Source organism: Muntiacus reevesi, chromosome 10, assembly GCF_963930625.1.
Source record: "Muntiacus reevesi chromosome 10, mMunRee1.1, whole genome shotgun sequence".
Taxonomy (NCBI): domain Eukaryota; kingdom Metazoa; phylum Chordata; class Mammalia; order Artiodactyla; family Cervidae; genus Muntiacus; species Muntiacus reevesi.
In genome coordinates this window covers 26,441,080-26,455,502 of record NC_089258.1, presented here as the reverse complement: position 1 = coordinate 26,455,502, position 14,423 = coordinate 26,441,080, and the positions used below count along the sequence as shown (strand labels likewise).

Here is a 14,423-nt window from a genome sequence, read left to right as displayed (position 1 = left end):
TTCTCAGAAGAAAATGAAAGACTAAATCTTTACAGCCTAGGTAATGGTTTCTTATATATGGCAAGAAAAGAACAAGCTACCAAAGAAAAAAACAGATAATTGGACTTCATCAAAATTAAAAACCTTTATGCTTTCAAGGAGACTTTTAGAGAAAAACCCTCACAGAGTGGGAGAAAATGTTTCCAAATCAGATATCTGATAAGGATCTGGTATCCATACTATGTAAAGAACTCTTATGCTCAACAACAAAAAGACAAATTACCCAATTAAAAGATGGCCAAATGACCTGAATAAACATTCATCTTAAGAAGATGTACAAATGGCTAAAAAACATATGGAAAGGTGCCTAAAATCATTAGTCATTAGGAAAATGCAAAACAAAATTAAAATGAGATAACACTTTATACCCATGAAAATGGCTACAATAAAAAATATGGAAAATAGCACATATTGTCAAAGATATGGAAAAACTGGAACCTTCGTACATAAATGGGAATGTAAAATGGTACAGCTGCTGTGTAACATGGTTTGGTAGTTCATCCAAAAGTTAAACACAGTTAAACCATATGACCTAACAATTCCATTCCAAGGTATATACCTAAGATAAATGAAAACATATTTCCACACAAAAACTCATACACAAATGTTCATAACAGTATTATTCATAATAGTTAAAAGGTGTGAACAACCTAAATATTTGTCAACTTACAATGGATAAACAATATGTAGCATATCATACAAATGAATATTATTCAGTCATAAAAAGGACTGAAGTACTGTTACATGCTACAACTTGGTTAAACCTTGAAAATGTTATGCTAAGTGAAAAAAGCCAGACAAAAGAGTCTACCTATTGTGTGATTCCGTTTACATGAAATATCAAGAATAGGCAAATTCATAGAGGAAAAAAGTAGATTGGTGATTGTTAGGTGCTGAGTGAGGGGAAGAGGCACAGACTGACGAAAGCTATGGGGTTTCTTTTGGGGATGATTAAAGGGTTTTGGAGTTAGATCACAGTTATAGCTGCACAGTTTTGTGACGATGCTAAAAACCATGAATTGTACACCGAAATGGTAAACTTTATGATATGTAAATTATATCTCATAAAAACAAAACTATCAAAAACTTTGGTAAGAAATTTAGCCCCACACTATAAGAACTGTAACTAAGGCATACCCACACTAAGAGACACAGAAGAAGAATCAAACAAAATTGAGACAATATCAAAGTTCTGCATGGGAATAATTATTTTTTCCAAATTAATTTAAATACCTAATAGTCTTCTAATTAAAACGGCAGAGACCTTTTTGACAGATGGCAAAGAAATCATTTTATGTCAAAGGATAATAAGTGCTATACAGAAAAATAAGGGATATTAACTGAGACAGGGAATATGGTGGTAGAGTTAGTTCGCCTGTTTGCATAAGTAGTTCAAGGAAAGCCTTACAGATAGGGTCACATCTGCAGTGAGACCTGAAGCACATGAGGGCAGCAAGGACAAAGGCCCTGAGAAAACCTGCTTGTACGAAGAACAGCAAGGGGCCAAGAGGTCTGGTGCCTGCAATAGAGAGAATGCAGGGAGGGTAGCCAGAAATGTTTCGAGAGCAATAAGAGATGAGTGTGTGGGTGCGAATCCCCTAATTTTGAGAGGCAATTGCTAAACTCAATTATAGAAGAAAGACTGAATAAAATATAGTACTTAGATTCAAGTGGAAGAGTATCGTTAATCTACTAGTGTAGCTTTCAAAGAATTTAATACCAGAGGGGAAACGTCTCAAATATGACAGTAAGCAGAAGCATTTTTCATGTTAAACATATATCATATTATATAGAATTTATTTAATGTGTATTTTACTTACTGTAACATTTTATTTATTATATTTTTATTGAAGTACAGTTGATTTAGAATGTTGTATTAGTTTCATATTGGAGAAGGAAATGGCAACCCATTTCAGTATTACTGCCTGGGAGATCTCATGGACAGAGGAGCCATGGGGTTAAATGGACTATAAACTACAACCATCGCTGTTAGTTTCATATAACCTTTTTCTTGTTTTTTTCTTTTTGCCACACCACATGGTGTGTGGGATCGCAATTCCCAAACCAGGGATTGAACTTGGGCCATGGCAGTGAAAGTCTGAAATTCTAATTACTATACCACCAGGGAACTCCCCATATAACTTTAAGTTGAATCAGATAGATAGTAGATAGATAGGCAGACAGATACACAACATACTGACTCATTTGTTTACTTATTTTCCAATTTACTTATTTAACAAATTCTTTCAAGAGATTGGGCTTGAATTCTGACTCTGGTAAAATATAATTATGTAACTTTGGACAAATTACCAATCTTCCTTTAGCTTCTATTTTCTCAAATGTGAAAAAGGAAGAACATCTCTGCAAGAGTAAATGAGGACTCATTCATAAAAAGGCTTTTAGGAAATAGCAGATATTCTTTGATTGTTATTTTTAAAAATGGAAAAGATTTATGAGCAAAGTAGTAGTGAAGGGAGAGGAATTATTTTACCACCCAGGGGAATTATTTAACTTATAATTTAAAAATCAACACCATAAAAGATATTACAATTCTGGGATTTAAAAGGAATGTAAATGTCACTGTAAATCAAAATCGAATATCAGGAAAAATAATATTAGGAATAATCCAATGCACTAGGTGATCCCCATGAACAGTATGAAAAGGCAAAAAGATAAGACCCTGAAAGATGAACTCCCCAGGTTGGTAGGTGCCAAATACGCTACTAGAGTAGAGTGGAGAATTAACACCAGAAAGAATGAAGAGACGGAGCCAAAGCAAAAACAGTGCCCAGCTGTGGATGTGATGGGTGATGGAAGTAAAGTCCGATGCTGCAAAGAACAGTACTGCATAGGAACCTGGAATGTTAGGTCCATGAATCAGGGTAAACTAGCAGTGGTCAAACAGGAGATGGTAAGAGTGAGCATCAACGTTTTAGGAATCAGTGAACTAAAATGGACTGGAATGGGAGAATTTAACTCAGATGACCATTATATCTACTCCTGTGGGCAAGAATCCCTTGGAAGAAATGGAGTAACCATCATAGTCAACAAAAGAGTCCAAAATGCAGTACTTGAGTGCAGTCTCAAAAATGACAGAATGATCTCTGCTCATTTCCAAGGCAAACCATTCAATATCACAGTAATCCAAGTTTATGTCCCAACCAGTAATGCTGAAGAAGCTGAACTTGAATAGTTCTGTGAAGCTCTACAAGACCTTCTAGAACTAACACCCAAAAAAGATGTCCTTTTCATTATAGGGGATTGGAATGCAAAGTAGGAAGTCAAGAGATACTTGGAATAACAGGCAAATTTGGCCTTGGAGTACAGAATGAAGCAGGGCAAAGGCTGACAGAGCTTTGCCAAGAGAATGCACTAGTCATAGCAAACAGCCTCTTCAACAAAACAAGAGAAGACTCTACATGTGGATATCACCAGATGGTCAATACTGAGATCAGACTGACTACATTCTTTGCAGCCAAAGATGGAGAAACTCTACACAATCAGCAAAGATAAGATCAGGAGTGCTTGCTTCGGCAGCACATATACTAAAATTGGAAAGATACAGAGAAGATTAGCATGGCCCCTGCGAAGGATGACACACAAATTCGTGAAGCATTCCATATTTTTTAGTCTTGAAAGGAAGATCTTTTCCAATGCCCAAGGAGGTATTAAGTGGTAAATAAAAGCTGCATGATCAGTTAAAAAAAAAAAAAAAAAAGACCAGGAGCTGACTGTGGCTCAGATCATGAACTTCTTATTGCCAAATTCTGACTATAGAAGAAAGTAGGGAAAACCACTAGACCATTCAGGTACGACCTAAATCAAATCCCTTACGATTATACAGTGAAAGTGACAAATACATTCAAAGAGTTAGATCTCATAGAGTGCCTGATGAACTATGGACGGAGGTTCATGACATTGTATAGGAGACAGTGATCAAGACCATCCCCAAGAAAAAGAAATGCAACAAGGCAAAACGGTTGTCTGAGGAGGCCTTACAGATAGCTGAGAAAAGAAGAGAAGCTAAAGGCAAAGGAGAAAAGGAAAGATATATCCATTTGAAGGCAGAATTCCAAAGAATAGCAAGGAGAGATAAGAAAGCCTTCCTCTGTGATCGATGCAAAGAGATAGAGGAAAACAATAGGATGGGAAAGACTAGAGATCTCTTAAAGAAAATTAGAGATACCAAGGGAGAGAACATTTCATGCAAAGATGGGTTCAATTAAGGACAGAAATGGTATGGACCTAACAGAAGCAGAAGATATTAAGAAGAGGTGGCAAGAATATACAGAAGAACTGTACAAAAAAGATCTTGATGACCTAGATAACCACGATGGTGTGATCACTCACCTAGAGCCCATTATCCTGGAGTATGAAGTCAAGTGGGCCTTAGGAAGCATCACTACAAACAAAGCTAGTGGAAGTGATGAAATTCCAGTTGAGCTATTTCAAATCTTAAAAGATGATGCTGTGAAAGGGCTGCACTCAAAATGTTAGCAAATTTGGAAAACTCAGCAATGGCCACAGGACTGGAAAACATCAGTTTTCATTCCAATCCCAAAGAAAGGCAATGCCAAAAAATGTTCAAATTACCTCACAAATGTACTCATCTCACACACTAGCAAGGTAATGCTCAAAATTCTCCAAACTAGGCTTCAACAGTATGTGAACTGAGAACTTCCAGATGTTTAAGCTGGATTTAGAAAAGGCAGAGGAACCAGAGATCAAATTGCCAACATCCATTGGATCATTGAAAAAGCAAGAGAGTTCCAGAAAAACATCTACTTTTGCTTTATTGACTATGCCAAAGCCTTTGACTGTGTGGATCACAACAAACTGTGGAAAATTCTTAAAGAGATGGGAATATTAGACCACCTTACCTGCTTCCTGAAATCTGTATGCAGGTCAAGAAGCAACAGTTAGAACTGGACATGGAACAACAGACTGGTTCCAAACAGGGAAAGGAGTACGTCAAGGTTGTATATTGTCACCCTGCTTATTTAACTTATATGCAGAGTATATCATGTGAAATGCTGGGTTGGATGAAGCACAAGCTGGAATCAAGATTATTGGGAGAAATATCAATAACCTCAGATATGCAGATGACACCATCCTTACGGCAAAAATCGAAGAAGAACTAGAGCCTCTTGATGAAAGTGAAAGAAGAGAGTGAAAAAGTTGGCTTGAAACTCAACATTCAGAAAACCAAGATCATGGCATCTGATCCCAACACTTCATGTCAAATAGATGGGGAAACAGTGGAAACAGTGGCTGACTTTATTTTGGGGGAATCCAAAATCACTGCGGATGGTGATTGCAGCCATTAAATTAAAAGATGCTCTCCTTGGAAGAAAAGCTATGACCAACCTAGACAGCATATCAAAAAGCAGAGCCATTACTTTGCTGACAAAAGTCCGTCTAGTCAAGTCTATGGTTTTTCCAGTAGTCATGAATGGATTTGAGAGTTGAACTCTAAGGAAAGCTGAGTGCGAAGAACTGATGCTTTTGAACTGTGTGTTGGAGAAGACTCTTGAGAGTCCCTTGCACTGCAGAGAGATCCAACCAGTCCATCCTAAAGGAAATCAGTCTTGAATATTGGAAGGACTGATGCTGAAGCTGAAACTCCATCACTTTGGCTACCTGATGTGAAGAACTGACTCATTTGAAAAGACCCTGATGACGGGAAAGATCGAAGGCGGGAGGAGAAGGGTACAACAGAGGACGAGATGGTTGGATGGCATCACCGACTCGATGGACATGAGTTGAGCAAGCTCCAGGAGTTGGTGATGGACAGGGAAGCCTGGCGTGCTGCAGTCTAAGGGGTCGCAAAAGTCGGACACGACAGAGCGATTGAACTGAACTAGGTATTCCCAGCCAGTTCTCCAAAGCTGCTTAATACAATGACACTGCCACCTTGTGGAAGGCTTGATACATTACATATCCCAGGATATTTGAGATTTTCTTTTTTTGATGTAGCCTGTATAGAAAGACTACATAACACAAATATTCTTACCAAAGAAAAATAACGTGTAACAAGGTGAGAGCATATGTAAGTTGTTAAAACACATACTTCCTTTAAAAACAAAAAAGTTAATTGTAAAAACTTATTACAGGGCGTTTGGAGAGCATACAAAAAAATCTATCACTCCAAAGCAATGACATCACTTAAAAATTATTTCTATTATTTCATCCTATTTTCTATTCATCTCTAAGTTAATGTTATATGATTAGTATTTACCATGCTGTGACATTGGTCACAATGATTTTTAATGGCTGCCTAGCATTTTGTTGAATGGATGTTCCATCTTCTGGTTCAACATTCCCTTAATGCCGGACATCTAGACTGCTTCCAGGTAAAATGTCAGGTTACTGGAATAGTTTCTGTATAGGTAGTAGGAGGTATTTATTTAGTTAAAAAATTAAAATATCTTCTTAAGAAGATAATACACAATCAGTATATTTAAAAATAAGCAAAATTAAGAAAATAAACTACACTCACAATTTTCCAACCCAGATAACCACTGTTACACATTGCAGAATTTTTAAACACACACACATACACATATTTGTAAACATATGTAGCATACATTCACAGTTACAAAAGACAAATGAGATTATATATTACTATATGACCTTGTTTTCATTTAAAATTATATCATGTCCAAATTGCTATACCAGTAATATCCATAGAAAACATTATTTTTATTGATTAAATAATATTCAATTATATAGATTACTTAATTGCATAGATGTACTCTGCTGTGCTAAATTCTGATATATACATTATGATCATGATGCTTACAATTTGATGAGGGGGGAAACAGGCATTAAACAAATAAACAAGAAAAAGGAATACTGAAGCCTATTTTGTGATAAAATGCCACGAAGGAAAAAAAAAACAAAACGGATACTAGGAGGGAAAAAAATAGGGGTCTACAGTTGAGTGCAGAAGGTCTGCCTGGGGGAAAAATTTTGGACTTGAAGGATGAAGAACCTGTCATGTGAAAACTAAGAAGAATGTTCTAGGCAGAGAGAGCAGTGGATAGGAAGGCCCTGAGGTGGAAAAATTCATAGGAAGTACGGGAAACTGGAAGGGGGCTCGTCACTGGGGCTCACGCTTAATGAGGCTGGCACAGATGTAGCCAGAGGGCTTCTCTGCCGTGGCAGGGAGTAGGTACGTTCTGTCTGTGCCAGTAACATGGTCTGATTTCTATTTTAGAAAAGCCCACTCTGCCTGTAATGTGTCAAAGAATGGATTGGGGAGGAAACGTGTGAGAGGTGATGTGAGACTAGTCAGGGAAGTACAGCAAAAACCCAAACGAGAGATCCTGGGGGACTTGCAGTAGTGTTGAGGTGATAGCTGGATATGAGACACAATGGTGTGTGTGGTGTGTGTGCCTGTTTAGCCGTTGAGTCACATCTGACTCTGTGATTCCGTGGACTGTAGCCCACCAGGGTCCTCTGTACATGGAATTTATCAGGCAAGCATACTGGAGCAGGTTGCCATTTCCCACCCCAGGGGATTTTCCTGACCCAGGGATTGAACCCGAATCTTTTGTGTCTTCTGCATATTTCTTTACCATTAGCACCAACTGGGAAGCCCCATAATGGCATGGGGAATTGGTTAGTCCCAACAGTCAGTAGTAAGCATCTCATTCAACGTGAAGTGAAAGTTGCTCAGTTGTGTCTGACTCTTTGTGACGCCATGGACTATACTGTCCATGGAATTCTCCAGGTCAGAATACTGGAGTGGGTAGCCATTCTTCTCCAGGGGATCTTGCCAACCCAGGGATCGAACCCAGGTCTCCTGCATTGCAGGCAGATTCTTTACCAGCTGAGCCACCAGGGAAGCCCTCATCCAAGGTGGCTGCTAACATTTTCAGGGCTGAGGCAAGAGGACAAACAAAGACCCTGCTCCCGAACCCACTAATCCAAGCTCCATCCACACCGTCTACCACAGACTTGATCTACCCTTAGGCGGAAGTACCTGGAGAAGAGAGCCATGCAGACCTTGTTTGAAGAGGGAGTTCTGGGGTCGTGTGTGGTCTCAGGGGGAAGAAGTGGGCTTCGAGTGGACTCGCCTCAGGTGAGGACCCTGAGGCTCAGGGTCATAAGGTGATACTGATCCCATTGAGTCAAAATTAACTTCGAAAAATATCTTAAATTATCAATACAGTACCGTATGTATGATTTACATGTATCAATACAGTCCTGGATCAGTGTTTCCTAATTCTTCCTTGTCCATGGTTCTCAGATGAATTTCATCTTCCATGATCTCTGTGGAGTCATCCACACCCAATTAGCTGGCTTCTTAAACAATGCCTTCTAGGCACTTCCCTGGTGGTCCAGCGGTTAAGAATCCACCTTGCAATGGAGGGGAAGTGAACTCGATCCCCAGTCGGGGAAGACTCCACATAGCACAGAGCAACTAAGCCCATGTATTGCAATTACTGAGCCCGAATACCACAACTAGAGAATCTGTGCACAGCAGCGAAAGATCCTACATGATGCAATGATGTGTGCCACAACTGAGACCCAATGTGGCCTAAATAGATATTTAAAAAACAAAACAACGCCTTACTTTTCTCTTTATTTTCCCTAGCCACTGCCCAGGAATGAGCAGAGGATACATCTTCCTCTATTGGTGGTGAGCAAACACTTGAAAGCATTCAATCTTCCTTATTGGCTTTTAGGCTTGATGGTGTCTGTTACCTGCTTAAGTTAATACATCTACAAGATGATACCCTGTGTATTTTGGAAAATGGTAAGACTTGGAATGAAAAGTAGAAAGAGAAGGAGGAAAATTTTAAATGATTCTAGGTTTCTGGCTTGAGCAACTGGTTTAATGATGGTTCCATTAGGAGGGACCAGGGGAAGAACAGGTGTAGATGTAATTTGCTTACCTGATTCTCTGTGTTGGATATTTAGGTTGGTTGCAATATTTTATGATTATGAACAAGACTCTGGTTCACGATAAAATACTCTCACACATCTTTAATTTCTAAATACACAATTGCTGGGTGAAAGAATGTGCACAATCTGTAGATTTGTAGTCAGTCAGTCGTTTAGTTGCTCAGTCGTGTCCGACTCTTTGTGACCTCATGGACTGCAGCACGCCAGGTTTCCCTGTCCATCACCAACTCCTTAAGCTTGTTCAAACTCATGTCCATCGAGTCGGTGATGCCATCCAACCATCTCGTCCTCTATCATCCCTTTCTCCTCCTGCCATCAATCTTTCCCATCATCAGAGTCTTTCCAATGAGTCAGTTCTTCTCATCAGATGGCCAAAGTGTTGGAGTTTCAGCTTTAGCATCAGTCCTTTCAATGAATATTCAGGACTAATCTCCTTTAGGATTGACTGGTTGGATCTCCTTGCAGTCCAAGGGACTCTCAAGAGTCTTCTCCAACACACAGTTCAAAACCATCAATTCTTCGGCGCTCAGCTTTCTTTGTGGTCCAACTCTGACATCCATACATGACTACTGGAAAAACCATAGTTTTGGCTAGATGAACCTTTGTTGGCAGAGTCATGTCTCTGCTTTTTAATATGCTGTCTAGGTTGGTCATAGCTTCTCTTTCAAGGAGCAAGCATCTTTTAATTTCATGGCTGCAGTCACCATCTGCAGTGATTTTGGAGCCCCAAAATATAAACTCTGTTACCCTTTCCATTATTTCCCCACCTATTTGCCATGAAGTGATGGGACTGAATGCCATGATCTTAGGTTTCTGAACGTTGAGTTTCAAGCCAACTTTTTCACTCTCTTCTTTCACTTTCATCAAGAGGCTCTTTAGTTCTTCGCTTTTTGCCATAAGGGTGGTGTCATCTGCATATCTGAGGTTATTGATATTTCTCCCACCAATCTTGATTACAGCTTGTGTTTCATCCAGCCTGGCATTTCGCATGATACTCTGCATATAAGTTAAATAAGCAGGGTGACAATATACAACCTTGATGTACTCCTTTCCGTATTTGGAACCAGTCTGTTGTTCCATGTCCAGTTCTAACTGTTGCTTCTTGACCTGTATACAGATTTCTCAGGAGGCAGGTCAGGTGGTCAGAGATTTCCATCTCTTTAAGAATTTTTCACAGTTTGTTGTGATCCGCACAGTCAAAGGCTTTGGCGTAGTCAATAAAGCAGAAATAGATGCTTTTTCCGGAACTCTCTTGCTTTCTTGATGATCCAATGGATGTTAGCAATTTGATCTCTTTTCTAAATCCACCTCGAACATCTGGAAGTTCTCAGCTCACATACTGTTGAAGCCTGGCTTGGATAATTTTGAGCATTACCTTGCTAGCATGTGAGATGAGTACATTTGTGCATACTTTGAACATTCTTTGGCCTTGCCTTTCTTTGGGATTGTAATGAAAAGTGACCTTTTCCAGTCCTGTTGGCCATTACTGAATTTTCCAAATTTGCTGGCATATTGAGTGCAGCACTTTTACAGCATCATCTTTCAAGATTTGAAATAGCTCAATTGGAATTCCATCATCTCCACTAGCTTTGTTTTTTTTTTTCTCCACTAGCTTTGTTTGTAGTGATGCTTCCTAAGGCCCACTTGACTTCATACTCCAGGATATCTGACTCTAGGTGAGTGATCGTGGTTATCTGGGTCATCAAGATCTTTTTTGTATAGTTCTTCTGTGTATTCTGGCCACCCCTTCTTAATATCTTCCGCTTGTTAGGTCCATACCATTTCTGTCCTTTATTGTGCCCATCTTTGAATGAAATTTTCCCTCCCTTGGTATCTCTAATTTTCTTTAAGAGATCTCTAGTCTTTCCCATCCTATTTTCCTCTATCTCTTTGCATTGATCACCGAGGAAGGCTTTCTTATCTCTCCTTGCTATTCTTTGGAATTCTGCATTCAAATGGTATTTCTTTTTCTCCTTTGCCTTTCGCTTCTCTTCTTTTCTCAGCTATTTGGAAGGCCTCCTCAGACAACTGTTTTGTCTTTCTGCATTCCTTTTTCTTGGGGATGGTCCTGATCACATTGCCAAATAATTCTAAAAGAGCTGTTTCCTCACACTGTTAACATTAGGGTAGATTTTGAATACCGAGGTTCTCAGCACCCTCCCTCTTTCTCTTCCTTTCTTTCCCTCCTACATTTCCTTTGTCCTTTCGATAACTAAACTTTTGTCAAGCACAATACTTTCTCTATCCCACACAGGGGCTGAGATAGATCTAGCTTTTTTCTCTGTTGACTTTCGGGGTTGACTGAGAGAGGAAGAGCTATGGAACACTCTAGAGTTTTAACTGGATGACTTGGCTGTCCAACTCACAGACTTCTTATTTTTCTCTGGATAGTGGGCCAAATCAGTTAAAATTCCTTCTTCATTAAGGTTGGTGATGCCAGTCTAAGAATTTGGGAAAAAAATGTTTACCTTTGTGCAGACCACATATAGGACACTGACACCAGGCTTTGCTCCCTAGAGGGTACCATTTTACAACGAGCTTTTTAAATAGTATGCAAATTTTACACTTAAGCCAATTTTACACTTACACTCCAGGTTTGAGGCAGGATTGCCCTAGCCAGGAGTCTGTCTCTTGAAAGCTGATAGAGAAGGATGCAAGAGGAGATCTAAGGTCAGGGCAGGAGTTCTCAGCATGAGTCCTCTTTGTGTACACTGGGGGCAATACTTCTCTGTCTTGCTTTGAGAGTACATTCCATGCTACTTGGTTAGAACACCTGAGTAGCTAGATTTAACTCTGACCTTGAGTTAAAACAGGCATAGGTGGTGTTCCTTATTCTTGTATTTCAAATAGGAGTATCCAATCCAAAAACAGTATCTTTTCTCAACTGGTGTTTAATGAAAGACTTTCCTAGACATAACACCATATTTATTACCAGTGTTGGAAGACAGGCCCCTTGCAAGGCTGGAAAATACGGACAGTGTACCTATGTGCTGAAGAATTAAAAGGAGATTCCTGGAGTACTGTGAACCTAACACAAGCCATGATCATGAGTACCACTGCTCTCTTCTTTAAACATGGGCTGTTAGAAAACCTCTATAGAGACTTCTCTGGAGGACCGGTGGTTAAGAATCCCCCTTGCAAAGCAAGTTCCCCTGTTTGGGGAACTAAGATCCCACATGCCATGGAGTAACTAAGCCTGAGCACCACAACCACAGAGCCCGAGCACCACAAGTAGAGAGCCTGTGCGCCCCAGCAAATGACCCCACATGATGCAACAAAGAGCTGACGCAGACAGACAAATAAACAAAAAAAGGAAAAGAAATCCCTTATAATCCAGAAGTGAAGTCGCTCAGTCGTGTCTGATTCTTTGCGACCCCATGGACTGTAGCCTAACTGGCTCCTCCATCTATGGGATTTTCCAGGCAAGAATACTGGAGTGGGTTTCCATTTCCTTCCCCAGGAAATCTTTCCAACCCAGGGATTGAACCCGGGTCTCCTGCATTGCAGGCAGATGCTTTACCATCTGAGCCACCAGGGAAGTCCTTTATAATCCAGAACTCTACCACATAAGTATTTCTCCTGACTTGCTACTTGCTGAAAGATGCTCCCTTTGTAAAACTAAAACTACAGTGCAGGTGTAATTTTCTTTCCTACTCTTTTAGCTTATTTAAAGCAAGATAAAAATTACTCTGAATATACTTCAGAAATCCTTCAAGTCAACTCAAGAGAAACATGGACAGAAGACTTAAATAGACATTAAGATGATATACAGATGGCCAATAGGCAAGTGAAAAGATGCTCAACATCACTAAATTTTAGAGAAATGCAAATCAAAACTACAGTGAGGTACCACCTCATACCAATCAGAATGGCCATCATTAAGAAGTCCATGAATAACAAATGCTAGAGAGTTTGTGGAGAAAGAGAACCCTTCCACCCTGTTGTTGAGAATGTTAAGTTGGTGCAGTCACTATGGAAAACAGTACAGAGCTTCCTCAAAAAAACTAAACATAGAGTTGCCATATGATTCAGCTATTCCACTCCTGGGCATACTCCCAGACAAAACTATAATTCAAAAAGATATATGTACTCCTTTGTTCTTTGCAACGCTACAATAAGCCAAGTCATGGAAACAACCTAAATGTCCATCACAGAGGAATGGACAAAAAAGATATGGTACATATACATATACAATGGAATACTACTCAGCCATGAAAAAGAATGAAATAGTGCCATTTGCAGAAACACAGATGGACCTACAGATCACCGTAATGAAGTGAAGTAAGTCAGAGAGACAAACACCATATGATAGCACCTATGTGTGGAATCTAAAATACAACACAAGTGAACCTATCCATGAAACAGATACAGACTCACAGACATAGAGAACATACTTGTGGCTGCCAGGGAGGGGAGAATGGGGGAGGGAAGGACTGGAAGTCTGGGATGAGAAGATGCAGACTATTATGTATAGGATGGATAAACAAAGTCCTAATGTAGAGCATGGGGAACTATATTCAATCTCTTCTGATAAACCATGATGGAAAAGAATATGAAAAAGAATATATATATGTATATCTGAGTCACTTTGCTGTACGGCAGAAATTAACACAACATTGTGAATCAACTTTTTACTAATAATCCAATTTTAAAAATCCTTCAAGCAGGAATAAAGCAAAGTAATGTTTTATCATCACCATTAGCTCCCCACATCAGTCATCGGTTCTGTCTTGCAGTCACCCTTGGGCAGTCATTTATACCAGTGACACTCAAAGTACAAAAGCTGCATGAACTGTTAGCACGTTTCCCACCAAAAGTCTCTGTGTTAATATGATGGTTCTTCAGCGTGTCTTTTTCTTTTGTGGCTTTTCAATCTTTCGTCGTTTGCCTCTATTTTTTAAAATCTTCTTCCTTGTGATGAGAATTCTTAGGATTTATCCTTTTTTACAAAAAATAATTTTACTTATTTATTTTTTAGCTGTGTGGGGTCTGATTTCCTGAGAGGGCCTTTCTCTAGTTGTGGCCATCGGGGGCCACACTCCAGCCCCAGTGCAAAGGCTTCTCTTGTCTGGCGTGGGCTCTGGGGCACGTGGGCTTCAGTAGTTACGGTACATGGACTCAATTGTTCGGCTCCTGGGCTCTAGAGCACAGTCTCAATAGTTGTGGCACATGGGCTGAGTTGATCCATGGCATGTGGGGTCCTCCCAGATCAGGGATCGAACTCGTGTCTCCTGCATTGGCAGGTGGATTCTTTACCACTGAGCCTCCAGGGAAGCCCCATTTGGCTCTATTTTGACTGTCGTGTTCACTGCCACACTGTATTTAGTCATAATTTGCCAATTTCTCTACATTTTCGGGATACTAAGAGTAGATGCATACAACAGAACAAAACATACGTGATGGGAACTGTCCCTAAAATAGAGTCCCTTTAAGTCAAAGATTAACTTTGGGCCATATCTTTCAGAGTAATG

At 39.7% G+C, this 14,423-nt stretch overlaps 1 protein-coding gene and 1 non-coding gene across 2 annotated transcripts in view; one reads left to right on the top strand and one right to left on the bottom strand.

The window, feature by feature from the left end:
- The window catches only part of SLC44A1 (solute carrier family 44 member 1), a 219,827-nt gene that overhangs the window by 8,363 nt on the left and 197,041 nt on the right, over window positions 1-14,423 (bottom strand). The window lies entirely within an intron of this gene.
- Window positions 3,561-3,666, top strand: LOC136143883 (U6 spliceosomal RNA). The gene has a single exon (XR_010658392.1). It is a non-coding gene; the product is annotated as a U6 spliceosomal RNA (small nuclear RNA).